This window comes from Poeciliopsis prolifica, unplaced genomic scaffold (assembly GCF_027474105.1).
Source record: "Poeciliopsis prolifica strain line A6 unplaced genomic scaffold, Auburn_PproV2 SCAFFOLD005, whole genome shotgun sequence".
Lineage (NCBI taxonomy): Eukaryota > Metazoa > Chordata > Actinopteri > Cyprinodontiformes > Poeciliidae > Poeciliopsis > Poeciliopsis prolifica.
Window position 1 is genome coordinate 10756614 of NW_026562380.1, and position 18350 is coordinate 10774963.

An 18350-nucleotide genomic window follows, 5' to 3' on the forward strand; every position below is an offset into this window, starting at 1 on the left:
AACTTACAAAATCTGCAGGAAACTCATCATACTGCAGATACATAAAATATTGACTGGTTGATTCAACACTCACTCACTTTTTGATGAATATATATAATATCCCCCTATTAATAAGATACATAAGGACACCATCTACACAGTTGTAGTTATTTGTGCTTAATTGTTGAAACGGTTTGTGTGTCTCTGCCACATGACAGACAGACTCTGTGGGAAAAACGATTCATTCTCACTGCAATAATTTTCTCCAAGTTGAAACAATTTGCAGCCCGATTCCAAACGTGGGACATTCACTGCCGGCGTACGTCATTTTGGAATTCCAAAAATGACGTACAAACACTAGTGTAACCGGTTTATTTCAATAACGATGAAAACAGTCTGCGGGGAGCAAATAGACCTGCTAAAAATACGAAACCTGCATTTAAAAACAACAAGATCTTGTTGTTTTATCTTAGGATTTATTAAAACGTTTTGGGACAGAGTATGGATTGAATCTGTTCTGTTTTGCAGAACCGAGAATAGTTTAAAAATCACACAGCTAACCAGTGAGCCGACTCGCTGCAATCTCTAAAATAGCGAAATAAAACTGGCAAAAATAATCACGTTTACAAAGATTTATCTACAGATGCATCTAGAAATCAACTGGAAATCGTACCAGAATCTTAATTTTCTGCAGATTTTCAAAATCATAAATCTTTCTACTCATATAATGCACCATAACTGAGCACCAAAACGGTTATGTTGCCAACAGTCTCAGCTGATCAGCAGGGAACTGGAAAGCTGAACATAGCACAGTAAAGTTGCTTTGCTTAACCCTTTTCAGGTTTTTCACTTTCATCTGTCTGCTTTACCAGATCCGCTTGCATGTCTGCAGCCAGGATGGCTGAAAAAGACTTCAGAGCAATTATATCTTTTACCCAGTTTAAAGAAGAGCATTTACAATTTTAAAAAGCACTCTCCTCTCTACTTTAAAACCTGAAAGCCACGAGCTCATATTTGCCATCAGAATTCTCACTGCGGCCCTTTTCTTTGGGCTGTGCAGCAGCTTCGGGAAGCCTGGTAAATACTGATGACAAGCAAGGTCGGGGCGGTGATGCAGGACAGCCCGAGTGCTGCACCGCTGAGGGTTGTTGCGAGAGGAAAGAAAAAAAAAAAAAAAGGTGGGATGAGGGATGGAGAAAGGAGATGAGGGGACAGGGATGAAAGTGTGTGGCATTGCAGCTCCGGCGGTGTACCACCCGCTACTCAGCTGCAGCTACAAATCACACAGAACCGAGTTGCTGCTGGCGCCGTGCCACGACACTGATCGCTGGCACACAGAACACTGTCAAAACCATCTTGATGGGTAATTAGAGATACTCTATCATTACAGCTGTAGCTATAGCAGCAGTGCTTATGTCGTCTAGTGTGTGCATGATGTGCAAGTGACATCTGAGGGCGTCGGGAAGCTGAAAATACATTTTATTCATTTTAACCCATGCTGATCCTTTAAATTACGCCGTAAACTCCACTGTGAACCGACGCCTATGTCTGTGTATCTTTCCAAATGTACGGATGGCTCTGTTTAAGTAACAGGGACGTCGTTTTAAAGGTTAGCGGTGTAATTTATTAGTGTTGCCGAAGCACATCATGTCCTGCGTGACTTTGACCAGACGGGCCCTGCTGGTTTAAAGAGCGAGCAAGATAAACAGAGGAGGCTTTAAACAGTTCTGCATACACACATCAAAGAGCAAAAGAAAGCAAAGCGCCAGGTTGGCCGGCTGTTTCCCCCGCCGCCATTTAAACATTTAGTATTTTCCCATTAACCCTCATCACTCACACGTGGACCTCGGCTAAAATACCCACTTTTACGCTCGCACCGTGAACAATTTGGCAATTTGCGACGTTATTATCCTAATTTGCCCAAGCGAAAATGAAGGGGAGAAACGCAGAGCACATTGTATGCCCTTCGATTAAGTGGGATGTTTTGAATGTGGCTCCTCCACCTTCATGAGAGATTTGATACTTGAGGGGCTGAAGTGTTTTTGATGGAAACTCCATTAATGATTGATAACAGGAGGAGAGCGGTTATCTTCCCGCTCCAGCGCCATCAATTATTAAAAGTCCTCCTCTTGCATTTTGGTGGCACATAAAAAAAAAAATCAGTCACCATCTTAAAATCTTGAGTCTATAATATCTGTCAAAGGAATTTAGGATGCCGCATTGATTTTTTTTTTAAACTCTCTTCATCTAAGGGTTGCTTGTTCTGCATTTTGACATGGATTCATTTGTTTTAGTGATAACATCAGTGGTGCTTTTATTTGTCACGTAAAGGAAAAGCTTCCAGACCTTTAATCCAACAATCCTTAAATCAGAGATGTCCGGATGTGATTCCAGGCATCAGGAATGACCCTCATCACTCTGTTGGCTAGAAACAGGAAAAGAGTAGAAGGAATGATCAACCCAAAAAGAGAGAAGAAAAAGTTATTAAAGGTAATTTTATGCACCTTTATTTGTCCTTCAGTAACTGCCTACTTAGAGACAAACTTCATGCATTAGAGAAGAACATGTGTTAAGTCTGTTAAGATAGTTTGGAAAAAGACTTTAGTAATGAACATCTACTATTAAATAATAATCATCCCTCAAATTCCCACCAGCATCAAAGACACAACATTTGTTTTCTGTTATCATTGCTAGCATTAGCCTAGACGTTCAGAGAACTATTCAAATTTGAAACCCCATATGTAGAAAAAAGCTAGTGTGTTATGTATAAACTCCTGTTAGAACAACAATATCTGTTGCTGTGAAGAAAAAAAAAAGGATCCCACATGTTGCTGAAAACCATTTGTGGCTGGTGTAAGTGGGCAGAAAATATTGCTAAATTAGACCATGAAATATTGTATGTGCTGTGTTACTGCACTTGAAAGCGGAGGTGTTGTCAAGAGCATATGGCATTCATTTGAACAAAGTACCTGAACTGAGATTTTGAATTTTCAAAAACATCCTTATGGTGAACCAACAATCCTGATTGGGTCATTCCTACCTGAAATTTCCCACTCTCTACGTGCATCAGATTATTTAATATGTACGCCAGACTGACTCGGTCTGTGTTTACGTTGAACTTTCTGACATGAGCTCATGATGCTGAAGTACTAAGTACTTGAAGTGACGCTGGAGAGTCGTGTCAGCCTGCGTTTCAGTGCGAGTCTGTGCGGCACTGGAAATTCTCCAGAGCCGACTGCAGATTCAAGCAGGCTAAAGACGAGCTGACAGGCCCGCGGGGTGCGCTGTGTCATCACCAAAGTTCCCATCAGGCCTTTGCACGGAGAATCTTCCCAGAAAACGGCGATGCAGGTCCACAAGGGACTCCAGATCAAGTCCTTGTACTGCTTGTGGCAGCCACCGAGCAAAGCATCCAGCCTCTTCTGCTGCAAATGCTTCGAGACAAGGCAAGAGTCGATGTTGTTACGTCTCTCATCTTTGAGTGGCTATGGAGGCTTTCTTAAGCCAAGGTAATGATTATGCCTTGCATAGACACAGAGAATGCCTTGAAGCACTTCTGTAGGAACGCTGCTCTGTTTTTGCATCATCTGAGTGACACCCTCACTTACTGGTGTCAATACTGGAGTTATTTATTGACTACAAATGAAGCCCTGCAGCACTCTGGTTGCTTTTTTTGTCCTTTTCACAGACTGCAGCCTCTTAAGAGGAGCTAAGAAAAATAACCTTGGAGATATGACACAACTATCAAGATCCAGGCATGCAAAGATAGCAATAAGCTGTGATTGTCAATGAAAAGAAACAACAGAAATGTGATGGCTCTTCTTATCTGACCTCTTGTGGTCGTGTCTTGTCAGAGAAGTGAGACAGCACTTGTTACCCGTCTTATGTCAACATTTGGTGTATTGACATAAGCTGCCTCCCGTAGGCTTCTGTCCTGAAAGCTCCGGGCATCGCAGCCGTGAAGCAGAGTGATTAGATTTACAGATGGAGATGAATGTGAACACACCTTATAACACAAAAGCAGCCTTGGGTTTTGGACAACAATGTACATAAATGGAAAAAAGTGCACACTTACAGGGTCGGTTGTCGAGATACTTGGATCAAATATTTGTTGACGATTACGAATGTGTGGTTTATATCAAGCTTTGGGTTGCTAATGCAAGTTTGAATCAAAACTGATTCTTCTCTAAAGCCTGTAACATAAGAAGGTAAACAAACTATGTTTGAAATATATTTTCTAACTTTTCTGATGCTACATACAGTGATGTAAAAAAAAAAAAACAGATTTATTTTTTTGCCCTTTTCCTGGTTTTCTATTTTTTTGGATGTTTGTCACAATTCAGTGCTTCAGAACATCTGAAATTCTAGCTTACCTTTGCAGAATTGTCATACTTCAGCCACATTGGAGGTTGGGCATCACTTGTGTGGCAGTAATGAAGCTCAGGTGTGGCGAGAGACAATGTTTCTGCTGTAGAGTTTGTTTGGGAAAGTTCTGACAGAGATCATCTGTCCAACTGTGTAAGGAAATCAGGATTATAATTCTGACTCTGCTCACCAACGTCTTTCCTGGTGCATCTCTGTGTTACCTTTGCAGCACCTTTTAGATGAAATTGTCAGCATGTCAGAAAGACACGAGAAAACGCACAGAGTGACCGGCCAACACCTGGTTCTCAGGCCCATCTTTTCCCAGGCAGTGTCCTCCTGTCTGTCCGCTTGTCGCCCTGTCTGTCCCAGCAGCTCAGAGCCTCAGCAGGGTTATTAGAATAGCCCAGTGGCTGTCACTGATAAGGCCTGTATGGGCGCAGCGGCTGACAGTGTTGCCTGTCTGCGTGGCAAACACAAGTGGCCCAGGCCAGGGGATTACTGCCTGCTGCCGTTTCTGCTGATGCCTTTCTTTATGTTATCCTCTTCAGTCAGATGTGCTGCATTTGAATAACTTGGCTGATGTGGTAGAAATGGAACTCCTTGAAATCTCCACCTGCATACAAATGAAGGCACATGCACGATTTCACACGGCCCATTCATTTCTCTCTCTCTTTCTCTCTCTCTCTTCTTCTCTCTCTCTATTAGTCTCACTTTCTCCATCTTCTCTCTTTTTTCTCCTGCTGGTGGCCATAACTGGTTATTTACATGCTCTGTCACTTACTGGGCGGAGTGATGCTGATGGGCTAGGAGGCTCGCTAATCCACTCTGCTGCTGTCATTAGAGAGAAGCAAACAGACTATTACCACCTCCTCCTCTTTCTGCTCATCATAAGCTGGCCTGAACCTCACACACACACACATATACAGAAACAGTTGCACAGCTGTGATGGAGAGTGCCTCTTGTTTCTTCAGCGCTGCTGAGTGGAGCCCTGCTTTGGTAATTGATCCTGTTTGGTACACGAGGAAGGAGGGAGGGAGGCCCTAAGTGTTGTCAGTTTGCTGCATTAATTTTTCAACCGTGGCCAGTGAGGCTGGAGGGACAAGGAGGGGCCCGTCGCAGAGCTCACCCAGAGCAAAAACACCGTTCCCCGTGCTGAACGCACTGCTGTTCATCGCTGCTCATTCTAAAATAAGTTCTTCTCTCTGAGACTCAATTATGATTCAGCGGACTGGTGGACTCACTCACTGCCTCCTGCAGATGACAAATTTGTTTTGCTCTGTCTTCCTTTCTTCTGCAGCTCATAAATAACCCTGTAGTGGTTAAGTGGCTTGTGCCTCTTTGTCTGGGTGTTTTTTTTAACCCTCTCATGTTGTACAGACAGTTCCCTGTGATACTGGACAGACCTCGTCCTGTGCTTTCTGATCCCTCATCGGAGGGGGCTCTGGTCTTTTGACTCACTAATGATGTCATCTTGAGCTCAAGCAAGGCACAAACACCCAATTTCTGCCTTGGTAGTAGGAACTGCTATTATTGGTTCTGTGTTCCTCGCAGCTCCCACTCATGGACAGTGTGAAAAACACTCACTGCCTATAATTAGCAGGTGCTCCGTGGATGTGCCGGTCAGCACGCCCGGACGGAGCGACAGTGATGTCCGTCAGAGCCACGTTAGCCAACGCATCCCTGAGTCATTAGCAGGTTCTCACCGCCACGGTGGACGTCACAGCTGACATTTGTGCAGATATGAGTCGCAATTTCTTTCTTGTGCTTTTCTTGCTTCCATTTAATACTTCACAAGTAATTTGGATGTGACACAGCTGATCAAAAATATTTTACGCATTTATCCAGAAAGATAAAGCATGAAGTAGGATGCAGGGAGCTGGAGGCTGCAGAAGAGTGATGAAGTCACTATCACTGGAGTTACAGCATGCAAGTCTGACACTGACAGAACAAGTTGACCATAAAAGACAACTCTGGCCTTAACATAATATCACACTTACAACAAGATTAATATGAGTTATATTTTCTATGTTGACACTTTTATAAACAGACACATTAAAGGTCTAGACCCAAAGATTTTGCAATAATTAAGTGTAAATTTTATCAGTGTTTTTAGCTTCTATATTGATGATATCTCAGTGTCTATTGTGTCAGAAACCAATCTGCAGCAGCTTAAAATATAGGCTTTCTGTTGACATCAAGTAGGAATTGGGTTTGGACCATTATCACATGCTAAAAGCCTTAAGCATTTTTGTGCAAAGATTTAAAACAAAAACTAAAAACTAAAAAAGCCTACCATGACCAAATTACTCCAATTTAAATCAGAAAAATGACAAATATTCTAGATGCAACAACTAGGAAATAATTTTCTCTTCTCTCCTAACTTATTAGGTGATTAGTTGCTGAGATGCCTCTGTCTAGAATCTAGTATCCTTTTTTTTTTTACTTTAGGAATGTAAATAGAAAAATCTTGTTGATCTATCCTGTTTGGCTAAGAATGTAAAAGTTATTTCCTCTCAGCAGATTTTTCTTTCCTCAGATCAAAAAAGAAAAAAAAATATTGCAAGGTAATGAATTTGAATCTGACTGGATAGGAAGCAACTGACTGATCAAAACAGTCTTGGTTAACATCAAAGTTTCATCTTGCAAACAATGAAAGAGGCAGAACCTGGTCGCTGGCGGGTTTAGTGATTTACAGCCTGTGTGGCAGGTCACACAGGTGAGCGTCTTGTCTGCTTTGTCCCATCCAGCAGGTGTGTTTTCTCTGCAGGTCTGATTATTCTCCACCACCACATCCACCCCTTCCTGTCCTCTCACCCTCCTGCCAGCTTAGCCAGCCAGGACAGGCCTTCTTCCACTCCAAAACCATGATTGCATTCTTCAGCTATTCCACCCCCTCCTTCAGAACAAGGACCCACTGCGTTTCTCTCCCTTTCAAGTAGAGGCTGGCGGGTGCGTTTCCCCTTTGAAGATGTAATCTTGGAAAACACAGAGACATCTCTGGGATTATCTTAAATGTCTTCAGTATGTCAACAGCCCAGATCTGTTTCAGAGCAGCTTCGGCTGTTTTAAGGAGGTCGGCCGCGATGACAAGCGGAGGAAAATGCCGTGCCGCGGAGGTAATCACAGGGTCAATTCTGGCCGACTCGTTTCAGGGCCAGACTCACGCCGGTGAACCTGGACGTTGAGGCACAATGAAATGACAAGTTTTCCCCCCACGTGGCGCACGCTGTGTTTACAATCAGAGGTGGGAGCGCTCTGAGCAACATGTGGGGTTTGTAGGTGAGGCCTGTTGATGTCATGGCATTCTCCAGAAGTAATGCGACAATCCAAACTTTGCGACATCTTAACTAAGCATACAAAACGAGACCAGAAACATCACAGAGTAGTCACGAGAGGGAAGGTTAGCATACACCAAATTAGAGGCACATAAGTGGGCGCTCCTTGAAAAGGATCTCGACTTTGTAATCATATCAGATGTTATCGAGGGGAGATTTTAGGAAGGGTAAGTGCCTGGAAACTAAATCAGAGAGAGGCTGCCGAGGGAACACGTTGTTATCATAATTACCTGCTGAGCGATGACTGCAGAAGCGGTGTTGATGTTGACGCCGTGCTGCCCTCCTCCCTCTCTCTCCTGACAAGGCTGTCTTGTGTGGGGCACTGCCTGCTTTGACATCACTTTGTGCTCTGTTCTTTGTGTGCTTTCTTTTTCTTTTATTCCCCCCACCGCCCCCTTTCCCCTTCTCTCTTTTCAGCCACTAACAAAGACTGCAGGCCAAAAATTCAAATATTGTTTTGGTGAGATCAGGCTCACAGATTGAGGACAGACTTGCGTCAGTGCATACGTGCGGGTGCTGGGAGGCTGCGAGGTCAATCCCTGGAGCCAAGGCGAAAGAGAGACCTCATCCTCTATGTATCAAACAACAAGTTGTTACTGCTCATGCCGAATGGATGCCTGTACTCTTTATTACAGTACCTCGGAAAAATATTCTTTTTTTTTTTTTTGCTTTACAAACACAGTCTGGATTTTTAAGAATTTTATAAGCTAGTCCAACACGACCTTTTGTGTTGTTGTGTTTGTCTCTACCAGATTTGCATGTCTATTGGCTGTGCTTTTTTTTTTTTTTAAACAACTCAGTCTAAGTCATATTAGATTGATAACACCTGTCTTTCCTTATCTTCTTTCTGTTTTCACATGTCAGACTAAACATTTCTCCATGAGAAGTTCAAAGTTTGGGAAAAGCCTGAAGGCAGTTGGTTCCACTGGGATTATTCGACTAACAGTGGCTAAACACAAGTACATGCTGCTTTTGGATTATTTTTTGAACAAAATATTAAAAACGACATTCATTTCTAGCCATTTCATAATAAAGCACTACTGTAAAGCTTGTGGAATACAAATGCTATGCTGAAGTGTTTTCTTCACTAATCATCGTCATGCAGGAGAGGATGAGGAATTTTGGGTGTGAGTGAAAGAAGTGAAACACTGGGAGAAACACTTGACCTGCTTGTTTGGGGAAAATGGCATTCCTTTGCTAATTTCCTCCTGATAAGTATCTGACAGCTCATAGCAAAGTGTTTTATCTTGGCTGGAGGAAAATGGCTTCTCTCTTGGCTTCGATCGATTTCAAAGCCTCTGCTGCTGCTGCTGCTGCTGAAAATTGCATTCTCCGGTCGCCATGTTCTTTTATTTGCATAAAGGTAATCAATCCCGGGCAACGCACTCGCCCGTTGCTTTTAACTTAACATGGACTTTATCCTCGCCTTCCTCCTTTTCCTTCTGTTTGCTTCTTGTCAATTGCAAATTCTTGCTCTTTCCTCCTCCACCAAGCATAATTGATGGGCGTTTGCTGTGCTGGGGGCATTGATTTTTACTGCTCGGCCTTTCTCTCTCTGGTTTAACAGTTGATGAGTTGTGTTAAGACACCCAGGGACAGTGAGGCCTGTTTTTAAGGAGATGAGGTTGGCCTTTATAGCCCTCCTGCTTCCTCAGTCCCAGATGATAAGGTGTGTTTATGTACACATGTGCACACATTAGTGAGCTTGTCAATGAGTAGCCACTAGAGAGGAGGATTCCCTGCAGAAAGCTAAATCAAACATCACAGCGTTAGGGGCTTTTGTCAGACAAACTTTGGCTTTATAATGCGCATCACTTTAAAGAGTTTTTCACAGAAAATTTGTTAATCTTACCTAACCCTGGTCAAGTGTTAAAACCTAACCGACGTCGTAAAATAGAGATCTCCTGGCTTTTGCAGAGAGTTAGCTCAGATTTTAAGGGGTGACGAAAAATTGGAGTCTCCGTTACAACCCCCAGCCGACGTTGCTGCACACAGGCTCAGAAGTCACGGCTAGACACAAACCTCATTTAACACGATTAGTCTCTTTGAGGATTTCTTACTGCAGACTCTTACATCCAGGATGAAAGAGTTTGCACTTCTGACAGGAGGGGTGAAGAGAGAAAAAAAAAAAAAAAGAGTTTGAGTATGCAGAAGCTACCGCGGAGCCTTTTACTGCGACATTCACCACGTTATTAAGGAACGTATTGCTTTGTGGCGTGTTGCTCTCAACACCATCTGTAGCGAGCTGCTCAAGTGGTAGCAATTTTCCTCTAGTCTGGTTGTCTCTCATGCAGCATTACAAGTGAAATTCGATTGCGAATCTCGGTGTTCTAGCGCATTTAGTTTCTCATAAATGTTTGCATTCCAGGGTGATTGCTCCCTGGCAGTTTCCAATATGCAAAAAAGAAAAAAGAAAAAAAAAAAAGGTCGCAGTCGAAGCATTCGCTTCTCAGTTTGCTTTTTAAAAGACTTTTAGGGCATGAGAACAAAACATTAATTTACTCTTCTTTTAACCTCCAATTTCATCTGACCTGCAATAAAGCGGAATTAGGTTTCACTGCTACTGACTACGATCATCTTAAATAAAAAGGAAAACCAAAATAAAACAATAAGGAAGTAAACGTACAGCTGCCTTAACAACTCGACGTAATCACTCTTTAACAGGTCACCCTTGCACACTGAGTACACAAATGCTTTTAAAAGGGTCCGCTGGTGTGTGTGTTATAGCTGTGTAATATCAACCTAATAGGCTTACCTGTCAGCAGTGTATGAGACTTAGAAGCTGTAAATCACATTTGTCTGCAACACCTGCTCGCCTCCCTGCGTATTTATGGTTTTCTCCTCCCCCCGTCCTCTTGGTTTTTTGGCCTCCGTCCAAAGTCAACCCCCTCTTCCCACATTATGTTCTTCAGTGTGTTGCCTTCTTCTGGTGGATTAAATGAGCGAGCAGGTGTTGTGTTGTACGGAGGGGGTGTTCGGTTTTCTCCGCGCGCTCCTTCTTTCTAAACAATATCTTTGTTCTTTTCTGAATATCAGCAGATGAGAGAGAGATATAGTTCCAAGAACAAAGCAAATTTCATCACTGTTGATCATTTTAGCTGCATTTCAAAGAATTTCGGCATGCAGTTAATTTCTATCATCTTGATTTCTTCCACTGGGTTCAATAAGACAAATTATTAACTTTATTTTTTATAGCTCAGTGCTGTAAACTCTGATAAGAAGTCAGCTTGAGCATTAGAAAGTTTGTTTCCGATGTTGTAGGTGAAACAGAAAGACGAATGTTGCATCCTCCTCCGGGACTTGTTGCTGTCAGTTGCTATAACCTTCAGAACATTGAGGAACATTTTGTCTTGTCAGCCCAATAACAAGACAAAACTCCCAATTTCTGACTTGGTTTAGCTTTGTGATATGTGTGGATCTTAAGTTACATAATTCTAAAATCTTTTAATTATAATCTGTTTAATTTATAATATTGTGCCCCTTCATAAATTTCTCACAACCATGCAGATGTACCTAATTTATCTTACAGTTTCTATATTAAACACAAATATTACCTACAAGCACAGCATAGATTGTAAAATGTTTGCAGAGTTTAATGTCTCCACTTGGTTCCTGAGGAGGAAGGATTGGTGCAGTTGGCTGGATAGTCTTACACAACTCTCACCATAACGGCTCTATAATCTAAATTACACACATTTAGGATCAGATTAGACGGGGCCATGAAATCTAACCCGTCTATGTGATTGTGTTCTATTCATGTGATTTTGATTTATTGTTTAATTTACGTAATTAGAAGTTGTTGGACTTGTTTTCCAAAAAAAAAAAAGAAGCATAAATTGATTACACTTGGAGTATAGCAGTCGACAAATGTGGCATTGTAGTCTTTGCAATAAATCTCAGTTCAGTGTATCGTGATTTAAAACCTAATAGATTTTAGGTTTTGGGCTAAAAATGATGAGGTATATTCTAGATTTCTTAAAAAGCAGTTGAATTGCCCTTGAGTTTATCCCCAATAGGAAGCTGTGAAGTGGATGATAACTTCAGCAGCATTTATAGTTGTGGTAAGGTAAAGTTAATTTACATCTTGTTTGTCGCCATACCCCAAATATAATTATTTTTTAAAATCCTCATGTAACAGAGTGTTACATGAGGAACATGTAACACTTTGTGCAATATATAGAGTTATTCAGCTCTATATATTGGCCCGTTTTAGAATCTTAAAAGCACTATTTGGGAAGTAAATTGCAGTTGCAGAGTAAATCTAACAACAGAATCAAATGAAACAGAGGGAGCTAGGCTTTTTTGGAAATTGATTTTCAAATAAACAATATTTCACATGGTGGTGCCCAAAGGCGCTGCATGCAATTGATACTATAAGTGGGTGTCACTGCAACATTAACAAATTCTGCAGCGAGAAGGACTTATGAGGACTTCTGCATTTATTTCTTGTGAGGCATGAAATGACGGGCAGGATGGAGCGAGAGCCAACTTCAAGAAAAAAAAGCTCCGTTTCTCAGAGTACATACAGACCCATTTAGGAAATTTAAATATTATTTAAAGTTCATTATTTTCATTAAGTCAATTTACTAAGTGAAACAAATTATGTAGCTTAATTACACACAGACACATATTTTAAAGCCATTATTTCTGTTAATTATGGAGATTGTCTGTTTACACTAATGAAAACATGGCATTTAGGATTAGAATTTTAGACCAGACAAAAAAAAAAAACATTTATTGGGCTTAATGGAAAGTATGTTTAATTCCCGCTTAAAGGTTATTTTCAGAATGTGCTTTTAACCTAACAAATGATGGACATATATTCTGAGTTTTTTTTTTAACACACCTGTACAAATCATTACCTTCTTCTTCTCCTCATCTTTTTGGAAACTTGTGTTTTATTTATTGTGCATTCTTCTTGGGAACTGAAGTTAAATAGATGAACTAGATGTGTAATGATCAAGCCAAATGCTGTCATTTTTACAGCAAAGCTGAGATACATACGAACACACAGAAAATGCTCTGATTGGCTAATCCCAAAAAACCAGTGTGGGTGAGTGTTCTTGGCCTATGCTGGATTTGTATGAGGAGTTAAAGGAGGCAGTGAAGCAGTGAGAAGAGACTAAGAGGGGTGTATTAAGGCAGGGAATCTCACCACACTGTGTGTGTAATGGACTCAGGATGAGGGGCTGACCAAGCACCAGACTGCTGATAACCTTTGGGAAGGACATTGTTCCTGTGCATTGGGGGGGTATTGGGGTTTTGGAACAGGTTTGCTGCAGTATATAGGCTGCACAGGGCGTGTGATTGGTGGTGCAGTTGTTCTTTGGTTCATTGACTCTCCAACAGGGTTAGGAGGTAGAGTAAATGGGGCAGTATAGCAAACTCCCTCATGGCTTCCTGCATACATTTTTCAACACCGTGGTGTGTTTCTCTGTGATACATTTGTCCTCTGTCTGAACCAGGTTCTCCCCGGCATTCCATTAAGGGGAAATTTAACAACCTTCTCCTCTGTCTTCCTCTTCTCTCAGATCTCCTCTTAAGGAGAGGTCAGCATCGGACCGCGCGGGAGAATACATGAAGGGCGGGGCGGGGGAGGGGGTGCCAGCTGCAGCACGAGCGCCTCTGAGGTCACGCAGGTAAAAGGATATTTCTTTTATTCCGTGGATCTTTGATTGTGGACGTTTCTTGTTTCAGTCCTGCACTCTGTGAAAGCAGAGCAAGGGAGCACCGGGGCTGGTTTTGATTGGGCCATCCAGTGCTGGTGGCTTTGGAGGAACTGGAAACTGAGTAGCAGACTGCAGCTGCTGTTTATGAGGAGTTGGGCAGGATCCTGTTTGGCTCTGCAGGGAAAGAAATTCAGCCAGACCCTACTGAGAATGCTGTGGCCAGTGTCAATACTAGGAAAAATCAACTGAAACATGATGGAATGATTCAGAGTTTCTTTCCACTTTGTCCCGATATGGGAAAGAAAATAAATCCAGACTATTGTGGCTGTCCAATTTATGTGACAGTATTTCAGTCTTAGACTAGATAGTGTTTTATGTTAATGTAGGTTCTGATGATAACTTTGCTTAATTTTCCTAGATTAAAAGGGTTTTTGTTTTAAGTTGGCCACTTAGTGCCAACTTTGCCAAATAGCTGCAGCTGTACTTTTTTTATTTGTCCTTATTCTTTTGTTATTTCTCTCAGATTTAAAAGAAAAAGTACGACGAAGATAATTGATAAAGGTTCCAGATAATCTAGCTTAACTCCAAGACACAGCTTGGAGAACTTCTTCCCCCCACAATCACACAGAGTATGTGTGTGTAAGCAAATACCAATGATGTAAACAAATCTGAGTTAAGGAAGGACCAGGCTGGCAAATAGACACAGTCAGATCATTTTCAGTGAACCACATAAAGGGGCTGCAAAATGTTACATCAAATGATTTATTAGGGATGTCTCACTCTGAGTTTTTTTTGGTCTCAGATAGCGATCTGAGTAGTTCAAATCAGGTATTTGCTGATTCAGAGGACCAAGCTGAGTAGTAGCATCAGAACTCTTCCATATATTACAGCAGAATAACACACTTAATTTTAGTATTACTGATCTACGTTAGCCCTGTCACTCATCTGTGGTGCTCTGGACATTGCAGTCTCTTTTTTTTTATTTTTCAGCGACAGACAGGATAAAAAATACGATAATTAGGGAAATCAAAATTTATTAGCTCTCTAAAATTGTCTGTACAGCCTAAGTACAGTTCTGAAAGCCAAGGACACACATACAGATCCAAACAAATCATCTTCTTAAATACGACCGCAAGACTTACTTGAGCCGCGGCCAACATAAAATTGCAGCTATTGGGCAAAAAAATAGGCTTTGGTAGTTGGATTTAGACTGAAGTCAGGTTCACAAAAGATTTCAATGGGAGAATAAGAAGCGAGAATAAGAAGTGTCCTTGTGGCTGAGTTGCAGCACTTCATCAGCTGACTTGTATATGGTGATCAGCGACCATCCAGCCGTGTCTAACAACTTAAACAACCCTTGGAAGTCATGTCTGCAATAAAGTATAAGAAGGAAAGACTAGAAAATAGATCAAACAGTATCTGAGGTTATGAATGCTTGTATTTCAAAACATCGTTTTACATCCAAGCAGGTCTTCGAACCTCAACACTGTGTCTTGCAAGAATTTTCACTTTGGCAGAGATGTTGGTCAGCCTGATTTTTTCCCCCAGGGTTTTGGCCTTGGACATTTGGTTACCAAAGGTATGAAGAAAGTTTGTGACAAACTATTTCCTCATAGTGATACAGACAGAAGTAGATCTAAGACGAGAAGCCTGTCTCTGAATACAATTGTTTCGAAGCTTTTCTTTTTGAACCTTCCCCTTTATCTGGGGAAGTTCTAGCTAAAATTAGCCAAAATGCTAATGTTAGCGTGAGTGCTATCAATAACACGTGGGGCATCACTAGCATGTTGTTTGTCATTGACTTAGTTCATTCAGTACATAAAACATGGCAAATAAGTCAGAAAAGTAGCTAAAAGATTGTTTTCAGCGAAAAGGCTAATGCTGATGTTGGGGAGGGGGGTAGTGAAATGCTAATGTTTGTGCCAATTTAATGCACTGCCTTGCTGTGCATTAAAGTGAGAGAAAAAGATAATAAAGGCTAGTATTATTGCACCGCCTATGGTGATGCACTAACCTGAGAGGAATATTGAGACTTTTATTTTGAAATTTTCAGTAGGGTTGATTTTAGATGGCCAAACTAATCCCATGTGTAACAGTGGTTTGGTTTCGCAAGGCAGTCACTGCCTTTGCTTATGTAATGCTATGGCAGGCCCCAATAACTGAATTTTGAAGCTGTGCGCTGTGTGTTTATTGTTGTGAAAAGAATGATATGGAGAGGCAAAGGTTTAATGTGCTAACGCCCACGCTGCACCACGTCTCCTGTCCCACACTGCCGGCATCATTTCTGAAAGCCCACAGCTGCGCAGGATATCGCTGCCACCTCTTGTGATTTATGAAAGGCCAGAGGAAGCTCAGAGGCAGATTGTCTTTTTGAGTTCATGAGGGAAATGTTTGGTGAAAGAGACAAGAGAGTGTCAATCATTTAAAAATGACTTGACCGGGATCTAAATTTTCAGCCTTTGCACTTGTCATTAGACTGAATTCTCTTAATATTTATACAACATTGACTTTATTAGCCAAAGTAGGCTAAAATATAGTCACTCTTGAAACTGAACAATCTTTGTAATCAATGAAGTTTAGATTGTTTTTAATTAGTAGAAAGCTGGAGTTGTATAAGCTAATCTGAAGACACATGGCCTGTTCACATAAACGCCTGTCAATTATTGTGCTGTCGTTATTTTTCTGACAGTAAACCAGATCCAGACATGAATGAATACTGCGTTTTAAAATGTTAGCATGATCAAACATATGATTCCCTTAGGTGTCCTATCTCCACCTTCGGGTAAGAGCAAGAATGTTCAAAAGGCAAAGATGTGTATTTTTATCCCTGCTGGATTCATTCTGGTTTTCATCTAGCAGCCCATTTTTCACTTTCATAAACCGACCATTTTTGGAGGGGTTTGTGTGCTGCAAAGGATTTCTCACAAACAACCAGAGGTAAAAAAGCTGTGTGGAGTGGGAGGATGAGAAAGAACATTGTCTTTTCCTTTCCAGTTTAGGGACAGAGCAGAACAGGTTGTGTGAGGATACTTTCCTTTTTTAACAATGTCTCACCCTGCCTTGAGGTCACCCCTGCCTTTTTGACGCAGTTGCCTAGTTAAAAACTAAACGTTTCTCTGCATTGTGTTGTTTCTGCAGAACTGTGAAGCTGCTAAGGTCTCTGTTTTTTTTTTTTTTTTACCCATGTGCATAATTACTGCATAAACTCAAATCAATTTATCTCAAAAGATTTATCCAAAAAGTGACTTCAGCTAATGTGATGCATTCATTATAGGTTAGACTACTGCAGCAGTTAGGAGACAAATAATGATGATATACTGTGTTAGAGATGCTGGTTTAGTTCTGTCAAGGCCAAGCTTTGGCTCAGACTAACGTTGACATTTTCATCTTGAATCTTAATGTAGTTGTCTCTGATATTTTTTTATGGATATAAATCTGGTAAAAGCATATTGTTTCAAGCTGTTGGCTTGACCATGAGAATGGCATTCCTTTTTGTTCAGCTTCATTCTTCTTAAGCAACTTTATATTCGTCTCACATGATCTCAAAAAGTATTCTTCTTGCCCATGTATGACATGCTTTTTGAAGTTTTTCATCGGAAAAGCATGTCCTGTTCTGCTTCCAGAGAGAGATTAGACTGACAATACTTCCCTGGCATGATGGTACCAGGAATATTAAAATACACAACAACCTTGGAAACGTCTTTGGAAGGAGGAGTGGATTCAATCTGGAAAGAAAACCTGGCCTTGGGCAACTCTGGACAGGAACAGAGTCACATCCAGACTCTCTGCCAAAATACTCTTATGAATCCCACGAAGAAAGGACAGAATTAGCTGAAGACTAGAATGATGCAACAAGCCCTTTCAACATAAAAAATATTCTTTTCACAGACATAGAGTTGTCCATCATTGCACAGGAGAGCGTTACCGGCATGAAGATTTCCGAAGATTTATAGTCGAGGTTAAAAAATAAAAAACAACTCATACCATTTATATGGGTAGAGGTACTTTTATGGGATGCCAGAAAAGGTGGTGGACTGGAAAGTGTTAACTTTACGGAATGTCCCGCACCTGTTGCTGAGCACAGCTGGTGAGCTGGCTTAAACACTTTTCTCACTTGCAGAAACGACTATCTCTGTTGTTCGGAGGTTCATCCTTCCGACCATCTTTTCCTTTGGATGGATGGTTTGCCATTGATTTATTTATCCATTGTCACCTGATTATCCAAGATCTGATCAGAGGGGTCACAGCACTCTCCAGCTCATTCTTGGAAAACCCAAATCAAGAGCTTCACTTCTTGGCTTTGCTTTTTCTGTACTATGACAGAGTGGAGGAGCCCCAATCCATCTATCCATCTTCTCCACAATCCTACTATAGTTTTTAAGCAAGACATGCAGAGCCTTGAACTGTTTTGCTTGAGCAGACCCACACTTTGGAGGGAGCAACCCCATTTTTACTACCTGTGAATCCATGGCATCAGAGGAGCTGTCTCTCATTTGGACTCATGAACGGTTCCAGTGAGCGTTGCATCCAACGGAACTGCATTGTCTGCAAAAGGAAGGATGACACCCTGTGGTTTCTTAACCAAAAGTTTTCTCTTTTCCCATAACTATCCATAAAGTTTCTGTCTGGAAAAAGCACAGGGATATGGACAAAAGGGAGGGTAATATGCACCATCAACAAGCCAAACTTTGTTCCAGAAAAGCAAACCCACAATGATGGAATAGCCCAATGGAAAAAAAACAATAAAAAAATATTAGCATATTACAGTAAGTGTGGTTGTTATAAAGACAAAAATGGCAAAAAAAAAATATAATATATTCTATTGATAAAGTGGCAGAAGTAATAGTTTTTTTTTAGCTACTTACAAAACCCTTTATTGAAAAGCAAATACCCTGAACTAGAATAATATGAGGGTTAATGCGAGGAACATAGTCATCATAATAAATGTTACCTAAAAGAAAGGGAAAAAGACTGAGTCATAAATCCTGAATATTTCTAAATG

At 41.2% G+C, this 18350-nt stretch overlaps 1 protein-coding gene across 3 annotated transcripts in view; it reads left to right on the top strand.

Moving 5' to 3' along the window:
- Window positions 1-18350, top strand: part of zmiz1a (zinc finger, MIZ-type containing 1a) — a 116830-nt gene that overhangs the window by 17838 nt on the left and 80642 nt on the right. For all 3 annotated transcript variants that reach the window (XM_055029333.1, XM_055029335.1, XM_055029334.1), the window contains exon 2: window positions 13211-13318. The gene's annotated coding sequence lies outside the window, so the exon portion shown is untranslated. The remainder of the gene's footprint in view (window positions 1-13210; window positions 13319-18350) is intronic.